Source organism: Tenrec ecaudatus, chromosome 17 (assembly GCF_050624435.1).
Source record: "Tenrec ecaudatus isolate mTenEca1 chromosome 17, mTenEca1.hap1, whole genome shotgun sequence".
NCBI lineage: Eukaryota > Metazoa > Chordata > Mammalia > Afrosoricida > Tenrecidae > Tenrec > Tenrec ecaudatus.
In genome coordinates this window covers 48,440,794-48,459,845 of record NC_134546.1, presented here as the reverse complement: position 1 = coordinate 48,459,845, position 19,052 = coordinate 48,440,794, and the positions used below count along the sequence as shown (strand labels likewise).

Genomic DNA, 19,052 nt, shown 5'->3' with positions numbered 1-19,052 from the left:
TCAACATTACTTATTAGAAATCCCCTTAAGAAAACCGCAGCAATAACTGTCTTAATTGATCTTCCTGCCTTGAGTGTCATTGGCCCAGTATTCCCTTCAGAGGCCACCGGTTTTGTTACAGTCTTTTTTGCAGACACTCTAACTAGACTAAGACAGTTGTATTACTGATTTCAGAGACATGTTCTAAAGTGCTTTGTTTGAATTAAATCACAGATGAACTGACACCCTAGTAGCAATACTTTTTATCTTAGCCTCACGTATCACTTCATAAATTTCCATTTGCCATTGAGTTGATTCTGATTCTTTGTAGGCAGTTTCACATGTGTCAGAATAGAAGCGTGTTCTGTAGGGTTTCCAAAGGCTGATTTCCAAGAGTAGATCACCAGATCATTCTTATATGATGCCTCTGGGTGGACATTGAACCGTAAACCTTTTGGTTAGCAGCAGGGACTCTCCTGCATATACAAGTATAGAGATAGATACTTGTAAGCTATTGGATCACCTATAAATATCTTAAAAGGGCTGCTGCCTACAATGGTTATTGTATCTTACACATACCTTCAGCTAGCAGAAGAAAAATAATACAGTCTTAAGTAATATTTAAAAAGAGCTATTTTCTCCTTACCTCTCCTCTTCTCCTGCCTTCCTTTCCTCTCCTTGACCCTCTCCCCTCTTCTTTCTTCATTTTGTTTTAAAGCCTTAGAAATCCTATGAGGCAGTTCTCACCTGGCCAATAGTGTTGTGATGAATCAGAATCAACTCGGTGGTTACCAGTTAGTTTCTATATTAAAGCCTGAAGTGTGGTTGCAGAGTCAAATGTAAACACTATGAACCTCAATTATACAGTACCAGCTGCTAGGACAGCTCTTTTTGTATACCTCATCAATTGATTCCACTTAATGGACAGAAAAACAGAAAAATAAAAACAACCTCCTTTCTGTATTTTCTCATCTCTTCATTTTATATGGCCAAGCTCTCTTGGCCAATCTGCGGAATATTGAAGTGGATGTATGTTATGCTAATTCCTTGTCTGTGGATAGAACATCACTATGGGGTATTTTTTCACTTATTGCTACTCTCCTTGCTGGCTGAAAATCAAGCCAGGCTTGAAGGACTCATTGATGAATACTGAGGTAGTTAGTTTATTGTCCCAACTTGGCCAATAAACACAAGTGGGGTTAATTGAAGGGCGGTAGGGTTAATTGAAGGGCAGAGGGATAAATGGCTCAAACAGCCTCACCTTTCTAGTTCTCAGGTCTCTTGCTTTGTGATGGTCGGGCCAGGGTAGTTGCCTTAGCCAGTTCCCTGCTTCAGCTGGCAAGGTTCACTTCCTTCAAGACATCCCTGAGGAGAAGCCACATGGACCTACCCCAATGCAGCCCTGGGTGCTGGAGCAGCCATGTGGAGACCCCTGCCAGCGCTGAGATGTTTACACGTTCACTGACTCCACTTCCCTACTGCAGTCAATATCATTGTGTCTGTTTTGTGAGCTGGAGGAAGACTTTGTGGATTGGTGTCGGACATATGGGTTAATGTTGGATTTGTGGGCTTGGGCAGCACTAGATTGGGATTTTTTTTATGTGCACTTACCCTTTATATAAAACTCTCTCTTATACATGAGTTTCTGTGGATTTGTTTCTCTAAGGTACCAAACTAACACAAATATCAAAAGCTATGACTTCCAGTATGGATTTCAACTCAATATAAAGAAAACTGAAATTCTCAAAACAATACTAATGTACTCAAAACATCATGGTCTAATGGAGAAAAGATAGAAGTGGTCAAGGATTTAATCTTGCTTGGATCCACAACCAACAGTAAAGCAATCAAATGGCACATTGCATTGGGCAAATATGCTGTGCAAGACCTCTATAAAATGTTTAAAAAAAAAACAAGGATGCTGCTATGAAAACTAAGACACACCTGATCCAAATCTGAGGATTTCCAATTGCTTCGTATGCATGTGACTGTTGGACTTTGAATAAGGAATACAGAGCAAGAACAGGTAATTTGAATATGGTGCTTGAGAAGAATATTGAAAGTGTGGACTTCCAGAATAACAAATCCGTCAGAATACTCCATAAAAGCAAGAATGGCAAGATTTTGTCTCACATATTTTGACATGTTAACAGGAAAGACCAGTTTCTGGAGAAGGACATAATTCTTGGTAAAATAGAGGGGTAGTGGGAAAGAGGGAGACCTTCTGTGTGGTGGATTAACTTAGTGGCTGCAAAAATAGGCTCCAATTTAACAATTGGGAAAATATTTAAGGGCTGGGCAATGTTTCATTCCTATAAGGATTGCTATGGGGTGGAACTGACTTAACAGTTCCTAATAACAATAGTTTACTGAAAGAGGATGGCAAACATGGTTTGTCATTTACTGCCATTGACAGTTCAAAGTTTAAGTATCTTATGTTAATGTATTAAGATACACAGTAGCAGACATCAAAGAACAAGAAATCATACCATTTTGTGCTCACCTTCCCAATACAATTGCTGAGGACAAATGGGTACATAAGCAAAAGTGGTGAAGAAAGCTGATGGTGCCCAGCTATCAAAAGATATAACATCTGGGGTCTTAGAAGCTTGAAGGTAAACAAGCGGCCATCTAGCTCAGAAGCAACAAAGCCCACATGGAAGAAGCACACCAGCCTGTGTGATCATGAGGTGTCAAAGGGATCAGGTATCAGGCATCAAAGAACAAAAAATCAAATCATTGTGAATGAGGGTCAGTGCAGATTTGGTACCCAAAGCCCATCTGTAGGCAACTGGACATCCCCTTACAGAAGGGTCTCGGGGAGGAGACAAGCCAGTTAGGGTGCAATGTAGCAATGATGAAACAACTTTCCTCTAATTCTTAGATGCTTCCTCCCCCCTACTATCATGATCCCAATTCTACCTTACAAATCTGGCTAGACCAGCGGATGCACACTGGTACAGATAGGAACTGGAAACACAGGGAATCCAGGACAGATGACCTCTTCAGGACCAGTGTTGAGAGTGGACAACAGAAAAGTGGGTGAAGAGAGACGTGGGACAGTGTAAGATATGACAAAATAATAATTTATAAATTATCAAGGCTTCATGAGGGAACAGGGAGGGAGGGGAAAAATGGGGAGCTGATACCAAGGACTCAAGCAGAAAGCAAATGTTTTGAGAATGATGATGGCAGCAAATGTACAAATATGCCTGACACAATGGATGACTATGTATTGTGATAAGAGTTGTATGAGCCCCCAATAAAATGATTTTTGAAAAGTACACATTAGAAGAACAAATAATGATAAAAATAAACTACTGCAGTTAGGAGTTACTGGGTTTTTTTTCTGCCCATAAAGTTGGACCAATTGATAGTGTGTGCAAAAAGAGCCGTCTTCACAGCTGGCACTGCAGAATTGTGGTTCACAATGTTTACATTTGACTCTGCGATCATACTTCAGTCGTTAGTGTATAAACTAACCAGTCACCACTGAGCTGATACTCATGCAACACCATAGGACAGAAGAGAACTGCCTCATCGGATTTCCAAGGCTTCAAATCTTTAGAGAAGCAGTCTACAATATCTTTTTCCCACGGGATAGTTCGAACTCCCAAATTTTGGTTACGTTCGCCACTGCATTACTACACCACCAAAACGCCTAGCCTTTCGTATTGTTTTTATAAACTATTTCTCAAAGTAAAAAAAACAAAAAAGCAAAAAAACAATTACTCAGTGTTATTGAGGCTATTTAAATACCATACAAACGAGTTAAGCAGTTTGTGGGAGTTCTTTGACCTACATTAGTTAGATGCTCAGCATCACAAGACAGGGCAAATTGAAGATTAATATTCCTAAAGCCCAAGTCAAATGAATTATTTTCCCCTGTATTCCTTTAATTTAGCGAAATCATACATGTATGTTTGTGTCAAACTTTCCAATATTTAGTCCCTTGTCCTCATCACACATTGCTTCTGATTCTAGTATTTCCAATTTGGTTTTTAAATTTCCTATAAAAGTTGAGAATGGAGAGCTCATGAGGAAAGCGAAATGGCGGGGTGTGTGTCTAACCTGACGGTGTGCGACGGGGCCTACAATGCGCAGCTAGAGGAGTCGCAGGAGAGCATCTTGGCCGATAGATGCCTGGCTACAAGAACAGACCAGCACAGTAGAACACCATTGCACTGGGCATGCTCCGCGGGACATGCCGAAATAGTTGAATTCTTGCTGCACCTTGGAGTGCCGGTGAATGATAAAGATGATGCAGGTTGGTCTCCTTTTCTGCTGGCCGGGACGACATTGTCAAGACCCTTCTGGGCAAAGGTGCTCAAATGAATGCTGTCAATCAAAATGGCGGCACCCCTCTGCATTCCGCAGCTTCCCCAAACAGGCCTGAGACACCTAGTCTGGGATGAGGAGAGAGTTGGAGAAGCGAAACTGCTGGTGTCCCACGGAGCAAGTATTTACACTGAGAATAAAGAAGAAAATACACCCCTACAAATGGCCAAAAAATTTTTTTCTTTTTGGATTTTTTTGTCATTTTATTGGAGACTCTTAAACAGCTCTTATAACAATCTATACACCAATTACACAAATTTTGCCATCATCATTTTCTTTCTGTTTGAGCCATTGGTATTAGCTCCTTCCCCCCCCCATCTTCCCCCATCCTTCTACCCCTGTGAACCCTTGATAAATTAGAAATAATTATTATTTTCATATCTTAAACTGACCACTATCTCCCTTCACCCATGTTTCTGTTGTTTTTCCCCTTAAGGAGGTGGGGGAAACAATATATCGATCATTGCGATCGTTCCCCCTTTTCTCCCCTTTCTCTCCCTCCTTCTTGCTATCACTACTCCCAGTTCTGTTCCTGGTGGATTTATCTGTCCTGGATTCCATATGTTGAGAGTTCTTGTCTGTACCAGTGTACATGCTCCAGTCTAGCTGGAGTTGTAAGGTGACGCTGGAGTCATGATACTGGGAGGTGAGGAACCCTCAAGGAATCAGAGGAATATTGTGTGTTTCGTCAGTGCCATACTGCACCCTGGCTGACTGGTCCCTTCCTTGTGACTCTTCTACATAATGGGATGACCAATTAACCTACACATGGGTTTTGGGTCTCCACTCTGACCCCCCTCATTCACATCAATATAGTTGTTTGTTTTGCATATATTGATATATTTTTGTAGACCAAATTTTGAGGTGGAGGGTATGTCATCCAAGTTTTGTATTAATAAACACAAAAATACAATCAAACCATGAAAAATGAAAAAAAGTTTAGAATGATATATTTTTCTGAACATGTGTCTAATAATATCCACCACCTTAGACATTAAGTTTATTATTTTAAGTATTTTTCATTTTTCTTTACGAAGATATTCTTCTTTGTGTTAACTATCCTAATTATGCTTCTTTATGTTTCCCATCCTAATTAGTGCAATTTCCTTTTGTAAAGTTCTTGGGAATTAAGCAAGGGTTTACATTTCAATTAATCACTTTTTTTATTCACAAACTTAAACAATTTTGAACCTACTGCAAAATTCTTTCTTCCATGGAAGAAGCATACCAGCCTGAGTAATCATGAGGTGTCAACAAGATCAGGTATGAAAAGATCCTGTGTACATTGATAGGGAGCTGTCAGAGCTTCGGGCCAGAATTAGAAGAGGAGGGCATAGAATACGGGATATCATTGCTAATACCAGATGGATCTTGGCTGAAAGCAGAGAACACGAGAAAGATGTCTACTTGTGTTTTATTGACTTGCAAAGCATTAGACGCTACAGATCATAACAAAACTAGTATAACCTTGAGAAGAACTGGAATTCCAGAATATTCCATTGTGCTCAAGTGGAACATGTACATGGATCGAGAGGCAGTTGTGTGAACAGAACAAGGGCAAGCTGCATTGTTTTAAATCAAGAAAAGTATGAATCAGATTATATCCTTTCACCATACTTACTCAATATGCATGTTGAGCAAATAAGAGGACAAGCTGAATTATATGAAGAGGAATCGGCATCAGGATTGGAGGGATGCTTATTGGAAAACTGTGATAAGCAGATGACACAACTTTGCTTGCAGAAAGTAAAGACTTGAAGCACTTGCTGATGAAGATCAAGGATTTCTGCCTTTAGTGTGGATTGCAACTCGATACAAAGATCAAAATCTTCACAACTGGACCAATAGGTAACATCATGATCCATGAAGATAAGGCTGAAGTATTCAAGGATGTTGTCTTGCTTAGATCCACAATGAACAGTCATGGAAGTCGCAGTCAGGAGGTCAAAGGACACATTGCATTGAGTCAATCTGCTGGACAAGACCTCTTTAGAGTGTGGAAAAGCAATGATTTTACTTCAAGAACCAAGGTGTACCTGACCCAAGCCATAGTGTTTTCAATTTCCTCTGATGCATGTGAAGTTGGACATTGAATAAAGAGGAATGAATGCATTATAATTACGGTGCTGGTGAAGAGTATTCAAAGTCCCATGGACTGCCAACAAATTAACAAATAATCTTAGAAGTACAGTCAAAATGCTCCTTAGAGACAAGGATGGTCAGACTTCATCTCACTTTTTGGGCATATTATCAGCAGAAGCCAGTCCATCTGGAAGGATACGCTTATTAAAATAGAGGTACAGGGGAAGGCCATCAACACAATGGATTGGCACAGTGACTGTGATAATGATCTCAAGTATAGAAACCATTGTGAGGATGGTGCATTATTGGGCAGAACAAATTCTATTGCACAAAGTGTCATTATGCGTGAGAACCAACTTGATGGCACCTAACCAAACCTAACCTCACAAATTATATAGAGAACATATTCATCTCCCTGAAGTTTACTCGTCATTTTATAGCATATCCCCGCTCTTCTCAGGCTGCTATCCCCATCTTTATCCCATTCCCCCAGAAATTACTGGTATATGTGCAGTCTCTGCTACTTCGTTTGCATTTTCTAGTACTTTATGGAATTGGAATCATGCAGTTGATGGACAATCGGGTTGCTGCTAGCTTGGAGTTCTAAAGAAATAAAGCTTCTGTGAACATCCATGTGAAAATATTTGTATAGATATATACTTTCTTTTTTGAGGGATGAGAGTGGGGCAAGGTGTGAAAACTGAGTGAAATAGTTGAATAGAATAGTTGTTATATATGCTTATTTTAATAAAACTATTAAAAAATTTTGCAAATATTTTCCCCGTGTTTGAAATGAATGTGCATGTCACTAAAGACTACCAGTCAACTTTAGTTTTAATTTCCTCCTTTCTTAACCACTCAAACCAATATTTATATTGGAGGGGTAATAATCTGGAGGGTTGTAAGGCTAGGAGCCTTCAATCTCTTTAATTTTAATTTACCATACGTACTCGAGTATAACCCAATCCTAATATCAGCCGAAGCACCTAATTTTTTTACATCATTTTATAGTGGGCTCATACAATTTTTATCACAATCCATCCATCCATCCATTTATCCATCCATCCATCCATCCATCCATCCATCCATCCATCCATCCATTGTGTCAAGGCCATTTGTACATTTGTTGCCATCATTATTCTCAAAACATTTGCTTTCTACTTGAGCCCTTAATATCAGCTCCTCATTTTCCCCTTCCCTCCTCCCTCCCCACTCCCTCATGAACCCTTCATAATTCATAATTTATTGTTATTTGATCATATCTTACACTGTCCACTGTCTCCCCTCACCCACTTCTCTATTGTTCACTCCCAGGGAGGAGGTTATACATAGATTCTTTCCACCCCACATTCCCTCCACCCTCCAGGCATCGCCACTCTCACCACTGGTCCGGAAGGGGTCATCTGTCCTGGATTCCCTGTGTTTCCAGTTCCTATCTGTACCTCTGTACATCCTGTGGTCTAGCCAGATTTGTAAGGTAGAATTGGGATCATGATAGTGGTGGGGAGGACACATTTAAGCTTAGAGAAAGTTGTATGTCTCATCGTTGCTACCCTGTACCCTGCCTGGCTCATCTCCCCACAACCCTTCAGTAAGGGGATGCCCAATTGCCTTTGAGTCTCCACTCTGCACTCATCCTCATTTACAATGATATGATATTTTTGTTCTTTGATGCCTGATACCTGATCCCTTCAATACCTCATGGTCACACAGGCTGGTGTGCTTCTTCCATGTGGGCTTTGTTGCTTTTGAGCTAGACCACTGCTTGTTTATCTGCAAACCTTTAAGACCCCAGACGCTGTTTTTTGACAGCCGGGCACTATCAGCTTTCTTCACCACATTTGCTTATGCACACATTTTTCTCAGTGATCATATCGGAAAGGTGGGCACCCACTGACATGATTTTTGCTCTTTGATTTCTGATACCTGGTCCCTCCCACACCTCGTGGTCACACAAGCTGGTGTGCTTCTTCCATGTGGGTTTTGATGCTTCTGAGCTAGATGTTCGCTTGTTTATCTGCAGGTCTTTAAGACCCCAGAAGCTATATCTTTTGATAGCCAGGCACCATCAGCTTTCTTCACCATATTTGCTTATGGGCACATTTGTCTTCAGCAATCGTGTCGGGAAGGTGTGCATCATGGAATGCCAAATTAATAGAACAATGTGTTCTTGCATTGAGTAAGTACTTGAGTGGAGGTCTAATGTCCATCTGCTTCTTAATACTGAACCTATAAATATATGCACATAGATTTATTTCCCCACCATCTGATATAACTATATTTACTATGCACATTTCTATATTTAGACCTGTATAAATATCCTTTGTCACTTAGTTCTTTCCTCTATTTCCTTTTACTTTTCTCTTGTCGCACTATCATGCTCAGTCTTCATTTGGGTTTCAGTAATTTCTCTCGGTTACATTTCCCTTGCTGAATCCCTACCAGGCCTCTCACACCCTCCTTGCCACTAATTTTGGATCACTTGTTGCTCCCCTGACCCTAGGTTGGTCAACACCACCTCCTTACCCCCACCTCCCCATCTCCCATGTACCCCCAGAACACTGGTCCCATTGTTTTCTCCTTCAGTGTGTTCATCAGCCTATCTTATCAAGATAGGTCTGTATAGATAATAATATGCATCAAAAAACAAGGCATAGCAAGACAGACGATGAATGAGAGCACAGTGATGAAAACAGAAAAGAAAACCAATGACCCATAAAAGAATAAATTAGTTAAAAAGAAAAAAGTTTAAAAAGAAATAAAAACTTGTGTATAGATCAAAGTCTGTTTTTTGACCTCTAGGTATGTCCTCCAGTCCAGTCCGATGGGGTGCCATGCTCTGGCCCCAGAGTCTATCCTTTGCACTCCCTCAGGAGCTCCCTGATGTGCTCCCCCTGTTGCTCTGCCACATGCCTTTAGTGTTTTGCCTTGGTTTCTGGGGTTCAGACTGGGCCAGTCCCGACACTGAGTTTCCAGTGTTATCCCGCGTGGGGCCATGGGTCAGTGAGGGACATAGTGTCTCATAGTGGGATCAGTCATATGGTCCACTCTGTGCATTGGCTGTTAGGAGCAGGGATATCGTCCTCCAGGCCTGGTGGGCCAGGATGTGCTCCACTCTCTCTTCCTCTCCTTTCATTTGCTCCCGTGAGCTCTGATCAAACATGTCCCTCTCCTCTATCTGCAGCTTCCGTGCTGTTCTCTAAAGTAAGTTCTTCTCGGGGGAGGGACAGTTGTCCAAGTAGTTGGGATGGAGGCTGAGCCCTCAGGCCCCTCCACTGGCTCCCCTCTCCAGGCCACCCTGCTGCAGTGGCATCCCGGAACATCGGATTTAAGTCTGGTCCCTCTTTCCCTTTGGAGACACAAACAATGCCCTCCCTTTCGGTGGGTCAGTGAGGCCCCTAATTTTACCACAAAAACTACATTTAAAAATGTGCCGAAAACTCATCTTATACACGAGTATATAGTCAGTAATGAATGTGTTTGTTTTGGTTTTTAAAGAAAACTATGTTCTGTGTAGTTGTACAACCCATCTCATCGAATCAAGTGAGGAATATTATCCTGTTAAAGCCCCAATGTGTGACTGTCACTGGTGTTCCCGCCCATCTTCCCTGCTTCCCTCCAGGCTTTCCCATCCTTTCCCTCTCCCTGTTCCCACCCCAACCCTGGCCTCCATACCATCTTCTTTTGGTGTGACCCCCTCTCTTTCGCTGTGGAAACCACTTTTCTTTTTCTTTGTTTTTCCTTACAGTAATGGTGTTATTAAATATTTGTTTATAAGATTGACTAACTTTGCTAAGCGTAATATTCTCTAGTTCGGTTCATGTCATATGGTGTTTAAGAGAGTTGTCGTTGTTTTTTATTAAGACATAATATTTCATTGTCTGAATGTACCAGAGTTTATGTGCTCATCTCTCAATAAACAGAGTTTTGGGCTCTTTCCATCATTTTGCTATTATGAAAATTGCTGCAATAAACATAGATGCAAAAGTCTTTTGTGTTGTATTCTTTATTTCTTTGGGGCATATACCCGTAGATGTAGTGCAGGGTGGCATCATACTGTGATTGTATTTGCATGTTTTAAGAAGGTGCCATATTGGTTTTCACAGAGGTGATGTAATTCGACAGTGCAGCAGTGTATGACAATTCCATTCTCTCCACATCTTCTCCACTATTTCTCATTTTATGTTTTTTTTCTAATTTTGACAAGACTATCAATGTGAGGTGATAGCTCACTGATGTTCTAATTTGTATTTCTCTTATTGCTAATGAAGGAGAACCTTTCTTTTTATGCCTGAGGGCTGCTTGGATGTCATCTTTAGTAGATTGTCTGTTATGTCATGTCTTTTGTTGGGTTATTTGTTTTTGTCTTTTTTGAAATTAGCTCTTTATCTGATGTATCATTAGTAAATATTTTCCCAATCTGTGGGTTCTCTTTAAATCTTTTGGTGACGTATTTTGATGTTCATAAAGGTAGTGTTTTTAGAAGGTCCCATCATTTATTTTGCGTTGTGTAGTATGAATATTTTTCATTACGTTCAGTAGTGCATTTGTGCTTTGTCTGGCACCTTTGTGATTCCATAAGAATTTTAGAATCAATTTGTCATTATACTGGAGGGGGGGGCATTGTTTGTGTTCTTTATCTTATTTCTTTGGGGTATATGCCCAGAGATGAAATTGCTGAATTGTATGGCATGTCTACTGCAAGAAGTTAATGACAAGTATGTTACTGAGAGATCTTGCTTGCAGTCATTCACTGATTTCAGAGCCATATGTAAACACATTTGGTTTGAAATAAATCTGTTCACACATAAACTGGGCCACTAGTAGTGATACTGTTTCCTTACCCACATGCATGCATGTAAACGCATGTTCCACTGCAATATGTTTACAGGTGCAGTTCATTGACTATATGTTCATCATGTTGTACAACTATCACCCTATTCATTTGCAAACTTTCCCATCACCTTTAACAGTATTGCAATGCACTTTAAGTATGGACTCCCTGTGATAGTTAGATAATTTCATGTAAACTTGAAGATATAGAAAAGTGCAGCGATGGTATTCAACCTGTCCATCAGGTCACAGACAGACGATGCCTCCTTGTAGGGGTGCCTTTCTTATAAGGAGGGTCCTGGAAACTTCCCCCTCTCTCTCTGCCTTCACTTTCTTGCTGCCCGGTCCTAATTGCTGCCAGAGCCCTGTGATGATTCCGCTGTCATTGGATCCACACCGCTTTGCACCCACCGTCCTGTGATGTTCCAGCATTCTGCATCATTGCTTGTGACTACGTGAGTCTGAAGTGGGCCTTATGAACTATCATCAGACTTATGGACTTGAGCTGGACTGGACTGGACTGGCATGTTTGATTGATACATAATTATTCCTTGATATAAAGGTTTCTCTTACATATCAGAGTGTCACTGGATTTGTTTCTCTAGTCAACCAGACCTAACACACTTCCTCTTTCCACTCCCTCTCATCCCTTGTATGTATTGATCTATGTGTTGTTAGTGTTCGTGAATGACCAAATAAGAGGTTGTCAGATCCCGTGCTTTACAATTTTTTTGGTATACCCTAGTCCATTAGGAAGGTCACTTTTACTTTCTTCTGACTTAAAGAATGTTCTCTGACCATTATGGAATGAAGTAGAGGCACCAACAGAACGATGCCTGGAAAATGCCCAATATAAACCCACTTCTAAGTGCACCTTTACTGTCTTCGAACTGAAGGGGCAGGAGCCCTGGCGGTGCAGTGGGTTACGCATTGGCCTGTGAACTGCAAGGCAGTTCTGTGAAAATGGCATGGGGGTTCACAGTTGCCCTGTTCTGGCCTCCCTTTTGACAAGCGGCACAGGGCCGACATGCTCCCACCCTTCTTTTCTGACACCAGCCACTCCTCCATCTCCCCTATTCTACTGCTTTCTATGAGAGAATCAGTAGTTAGTTGCAATGGCCACGCAGAGCTCACAGACTTTACTCACAACTAAAAAGTGTATCAGTGGAATCAACAGGTTACCATAATCCAGGCTTAGTAAACAATAAGGGTACACTCAATGGCCCATATTAAAACCTCTCCTCAGCCAGCAGTCAAGTTGCTCTGGCCCTCAGTCTCTCAGCCACAGGCGACTGTGGCCTCTGCCTCTGTGGCCATGAAGACAATGCACTGCTCCAACTCACCATGTCCTCGTCACAGCTCTACTCCTCTGCTTGGCTGCATGGTCTCCTGGCCGTAGCCTCGGGTGCCTCTGGGCTCAGACTCCACCGCTTCAGATCACAGAGAGAGGTCCTGAACGTGCTACGCTGGTGGCTGCTCTTCTAACTACTTTCTTCCCACCCAAAGGGTGATAGGCACAGAGCGGCAACTAAAGCTGATCAATCACATTAAAATGTGGATGCCACGGCTTCTAGTATTACTGAAGTATATAAACCGCAGTGTGACACACTGACAGATGAATCTCGGAGCATTTGTAAACAGAATAATTCATATAATGTATAATACATGTTCTTTTGGGACTATTATTTTACTCAGCATAACCTTTTTAAGATTTATCCATATTGTAACATGTAGCATTTCTTAATATGCCTCTTCTGTCCATATCTCTTTATGGTAGAGTAATAGTCCATTGTATTATGGATTAAAGCTTATTTTACTTAAAATTTTAAGAAGAAACAATTCTGGTAGATACACACAATGGATTACTATTCATCCCTAAAAAACAGCAATAAACATCTCAACTCGTGGAGGTTTCTGGAAGACATCATGCTGAGTGTAGTTAGTCAAGCACAAAAAGACAAATCCTGTCTGAGTCCACTGCAGTGCGAACAGCAGCAGAACAGGCCCCGGCTCAAGCTTGCAAGCATCCAGGCTTCTGGCAGGGGCTGAGACAATCTGGTAACTGGATGGGCTGGTGCCAATGAACTACTCATCTTGCGATCAAGATAAGTACAGTGAAGGTCATTTGACCAGTGGGCAGCTCATGACACTGGGAATAAATGGATGGGAGGGAGGGGGGGGGGTGCTGACTGTCGAATAGTAGCCATGTGGATCTAGGGTGAGGTACCCTGAAGAGAGAGGTGGCCCTGCCAGAGAAATGAAGCCCACTGATGGGAGGGGCAGTGCAAGAGAGAGGAGAGGGAATGATCGAGTTTGGGGGAGCATAGGTGCATGTCTGCTGAGGGGAGGGAGGGAGGGCTGGCCTCCAGGTGGGCAGACGAGAGACATAGGATGCTCTTGGGAGCATTAGGTGGGGAGGGTCTTTAGCGGCATGCAGTGTGTGGACAGAATTGACCTAGGGCATCTGGGGGTGTCCTGAGAACCCATGCTGGGTGCCATAGAGTGCTGGGACACTGAATCATGCATAATCCAGGTTCACGTCATTCTCCAGAGCCTACATCTGTGAGACCCGGTGCGGGCACTCCGCTGGGTGAACTGGGCTCTCCGTCAGCACACAAGTGCAACCTGAACACTAAGCTGGAATTCACATGGTGTCTGAGGGAGCAGAAAACAACTGACCAAGAGCGGTGTACTGTTGGTTGGCGAACAAGCAAGGTCTCGCTACATCAACACCCTGTGCGCTGTATTAGGATACGCATTATCCCAGCCACTCTGTGACCACCATTCTGTTATATTCTGCTTATGCTTGTCTATATTGGGACGTGCCTCAGAGGCATGGCATCATTGGGGCTCACCCTCCTGAAGCAATGTTATTTGTTTATTTATTTTTCGGTAAGTGAAACCCAGGGACATTGAGCCAATTGGGAAAGAAAATATAACAAGGGTTTGAGGGGGAGGGGTCTTTTTGAGGGGTAAGGGAGGGAAGAAGGAGGCGATGTCAAGAAGTCCAGGAAGGAAAAGTCTGTTTGGAGATCGGTTATGGAAGCAATTGTATAATTATGCTTTACATGATTCAATGATAAGCATAGATCCAGGAATGGGTTTGGGGTTCACACTAAATCCACCCTCCAACTTAAGTCCACGTATTTTATACATCATGGCTCTGCTCAATACTCACCTTCATGGCATGATCACTGAAAGTAAGGGTGCTACAACCAAGTATGTAGATGGTGTCTGGCTCTCAATCAAAACAGTGGCTGAGGTCTTAAAGGCTTGTATTCAGACAAGCAGCCATTTAAAGGAGGAGTCAACTAAGTCCACACAGAAAAAGCACACCAGCTTGTGTGATCCAAAGGTGAATATGCTGAAGAGAAAAGTATCAGAGCTAAAATTATGAACACCCAATTTGTAGACGGCTATGGAAGACAGTGGGATGGCAAAACCCACCTGCAGAGTATCTAGTCAGACCGAGCCACTGGCAAACCCACTGGAGCCCCAGGCAAGATTCTCAAACAGCCTTACTATCTATCAGGCAGAGACCACTGTAATCTTGATGCTGCTGGATCAAACTTGATACTCGGCCAGTGGACCTCCCTATAGACACGACCGGAATTTGTCCTGGGTGCAAGTATCTCTCACTTGTTCCATGACAGAAATGTCTTCCCTAACTTTTTGAATGTTGATGGGGGTCCTTGCTTTCTTACACATTATTTGAATTTTCATGTCTATATTGGTATGATTTTATCCTTACTACCTTAGGACATTTTAAAAAATTGTTTTCTGCTGGTTTTCCCAGCTGTGAAGCACAGGAGTGGATACACAATGATAATAACTGATCCAAGGGGATATAGGGAATGCAGGGGCCATGTGGGTTTCAGCAGTCAATAATGAAGGCAGGTGGGGAAAGAGAGCACTGGAATTGATTGTGATTACACAACTCACACAAGCTGATTTAGCCATGGAGGGATGGGGGAGAATGCTCTAAAATTGATGCGGTAATGTTTGTGTAATTCTCCTTGATATGATTGAACAATTGAACTATTAACATTTTATGGGGGGAGGGAAGAAATCTCCAAACTAGATATTGTGAATTGAATTGTACCCCTTGCCCCTCCACCTCACTGCCCTCCCTCTACACTGACTGACCAAGGATTCTCAGTCTTATGTAGTTTTGTGATCAGGATTAGAAGTAGTTATGTTAATGAGAAATGATTCAATCAACATAATTCAGTTTTATTTTGAATCAATCGCTGTTGAGATATAAGAGATTAAACAAGCAGGTAGAGGGCACTAGGGAACTTTACTTACCCCCTCCATAATATCCCCCCAAAAGATAGGTGTTTTCTTCCTTGCTATTTTTTTTGCTTCGTGTATTTGAATATCTATTATTATATGCATAACTTCTAGGATTCTTATATTCTCTTGATTAATCACTTGGTTAGTTCTTAATAATATTCTGTATCTTTTATAAATTTCTTTGTTCTTAAATTGATTTGGTTTGAGGCAGGAGGAAAGACTATAGGACAGCGGTTATTGAAGATTACTGAATATACTGAAATGTCAACTAGTGATGTCCATTAAACCTTCAAGTTATTTGGCATCCTTTTTTTCTATATGTTAATATTGAGCTGTAGTTTCTCTGTGTTGTTTTCTAAGAAACACAATCCTCCCCTTAGCTGCAAGGTATTTTCTCTATATTCTGTGAGTGTTTTCTTCAATCCATGCTAGTTATCAAGAGGCTACCATTTCTCTTCTTCAAGATTTTACTTGAAGTCTCTTGGCCACTGATACTTCACATTATTATCATGGGGTTATTCCTGTCACAATCTTACTTTTGTATGATATTGAGAACAGGCAAATGCTTGTGCTGGTTCTATCAAATTGATCAAAAATTTGCCAATAGAAGTTAAAGATGAATAGGAGAATCTGTTTTGGGTTGCTGTAGATGTACTTTCAGAAATATTAGAGACATCATCTGAATGGACATCATTTCTGTTTTCACCCTGATGACATATTACTCTCTATATGCTGGATTTGCAAACAACGACCAGTGGTCCAATCAAGCCAGTGCCAGTTTTTGTGCATAAAGTTTCACTGGAACACAGCCTTTTCCATTGATTTACATTTTATCTAAGGCTGTCTTCATAGTACCATGGCAGAAGTGAATACTTGTAATAACAACCATATGAGCCATATGGTCTGTGAAATTTAGACTATTTACAATGTGGCCTTTTCAGGAAAAAAAATTGCAGTCCCCTGCTTTACAGGAGCCTGTAATTAGAAGCAAATGGTTTGCTAGCAATAGCATTTTAGAAACATAATATTCTGGTCTTGCATCCCAAAAGACTTTACCACTCTAATACTTAATCTTATCTTCACAATTATGAGTTGAACATAGTAAAAATGTCCTAGCTGTAGCATTAAGTTTGTGACACATTTTTCTTTCCATCAAACCTGTTTCTATTACAGCTCTCATTAACTCCTTCAATGACTGATACATTATAAAATCCTAACGTAAGTAAATAGTTTTGGGAAGGTAAATCATACAATAAAAATTAGAATGTAAATATAAATTTTATATAAGGCCAGTAAAAATTATTTAGCAGAGTTTTAAATTATTTTATTGACAGAAATAAGTTTAAAATGTTCTTGACTTCACATCAGATTGACAACATTCTAACTCTCAAAATGAAATTTTCAATTGAGGTTCTAGAACTGACTAGGTTGAGTGATTTAATAGCTTTGTACATATTAGTTTAACAGAGAGAATTATTTCTTTGAATAATAAAAATATTTAGCTAAAGAGAAACAATAGAATTGCAATGCCTGGGACTTTGACAGACAGTTCCGTATTTCTATTCCTTAACTATTAAAGATAAATATGATTACTTGCAGAGATTCCACAAAAGGTGTCAACTTCATGCTAAGCATAGCTCTAGAGATTGTAAATAATGGAACTAAAACTGGCCATCTGTAATGCGAAGAATAGAATTTGGTAGTGTACAAAATTAAGATTAAAAATTGATTATATATATATATGTATATATATATATATATGTTTCGATTTTGGGCATTTTGTTTCCATGTTCCTAAGGTCTGGAGCTGTCCAGGCCAGGCCAAACAAGGCAGTCTTCGTTTTCAGATGCCAGGCCTGCTTCTGCTTTCCCCCAAGAGAACCTGATGATCCAAGGAACTTCCAGGGTGCCGGTCAAAATATCTGCCTTTGAAACCACAGGAGGAAACAAGGGTGGAAATCCGCATAACATCTTTTTTTAACAATAAAACCCAGAATTGTAAATACCACCAAGCAAACCTAATGCACTGTAGTGGATCCTGACTCATGGGGATCCGGTGTGTACTCACAGTGGTTGCCCACAGCTTAGTTACCTGGCCACACTGTTATAAAATAGGAGGGGAGGAATATAGTTTTACTCTTGGTGGACTATAGTTATCAATGGGGAGGAGAATAATTCTAAGTGGACAACTAGCAATTTCTCTCATGTTAAAAAGAGAATTTTTTGATCAGGGATTCCATAAAAACAATGTAGTGCTCTGCTAAATATATGGCGGCTTTATCACATAGAGAGAGATAAAGAAGGAAAGAGAGGGAGAGAGAAGGAGTACTTAATTCAAAATGCATACATGATGGCAAAATTACCAAATTCTCTAAGCAGCACATATTAATTTAAATAAATTATTAAAAAATAAGAAAGCTTTTATAAATGGCAAAGAACAAAGAAAGCTGCTGATTTCAAATACTGGTAATATAAAGAAAGACCAAGTCTGGCCTGTCCTTCAAAGACCAAGCAAGTGCAAAAATGGAACATCTAAGTTAAAGAAAGCTCATTTGATCAGATCTACTAAACATTCAAGAGTGAGCAATTTTTTACCTTTTCTCTGCTATAACTTCATTAGTAATGATTTTTGGAAGTAAAATCTCTTTAATTTTACCAGCTCAATGCAGACAAAAATAAAACAGATATTCAGGTATCAGTGTAGTTAATGTGGTAGTTTAGTCTATAGTCACTATTTTTGACTGATTTTTGATATTAAGAAAAATGAAGGTATATTAAGTAAATCTATTATGTAGTAGATGAAATTCATATTTCCAACAGTGGCCTTGATATTGGCTTCACTTCTGTCAACTAGTATAAACAATCTATAGAGAACACAGAGTGAGTAATTAGAGAATTATTTAATATGCAAGGGAATTTTTATATTTAATGTAGTTTCATTTCAATTTCTTACTAATCTAAGTACAGTAAAATATTTTCATGCCTAGACTTATAAATTAAAAAGTAATTACTGTTATTAAAATAATTATAAAGATTATGAAAGGTGGTTTAAAAATAAAATACTTAGAAAATGAAGTAATTGATTCATGGTAAATTTTATTTGTAAGTGTGTGGGAAAAGAAGGTAAATAATACATGGATATTTTCAAAAATCCAAAAGCTAAAATTTCCTAGTTTTTATTTAGCTCTGGAAAGATGTTACTGGGATTATCCTTAAGAACTGCTGACAAGGGGAGGGGGGTGGGTCGGGGGAGGGGCATTGATCACAATGATCTACATAGAATCCCCTACCAGGGGGAAAGGCAACAGAAATATGGGTGAAGGGGGACAGCGGTCAGTGTAGACATGAAAAAAAATAATTTATGATGTATTAAGGTTCATGAGGGAAGGGGAGGGAGGGGGGAAATGAGCTGATACCAAAGGCTCAAGCAGAAAGAAAATGTTTTGAGAATGATGATGGCAACATATGTACAAATGTGCCTTACACAATGGATGGATGGATTGTGATAAGAGATGTACGAGCCCC

At 40.4% G+C, this 19,052-nt stretch overlaps 1 pseudogene; it reads left to right on the top strand.

Annotated features, from left to right (window-relative positions):
- The first annotated feature begins 4,029 nt into the window (after window positions 1–4,029).
- LOC142430434 (myotrophin homolog) overlaps window positions 4,030–19,052 on the top strand; it is a 30,378-nt pseudogene continuing 15,355 nt past the window's right edge.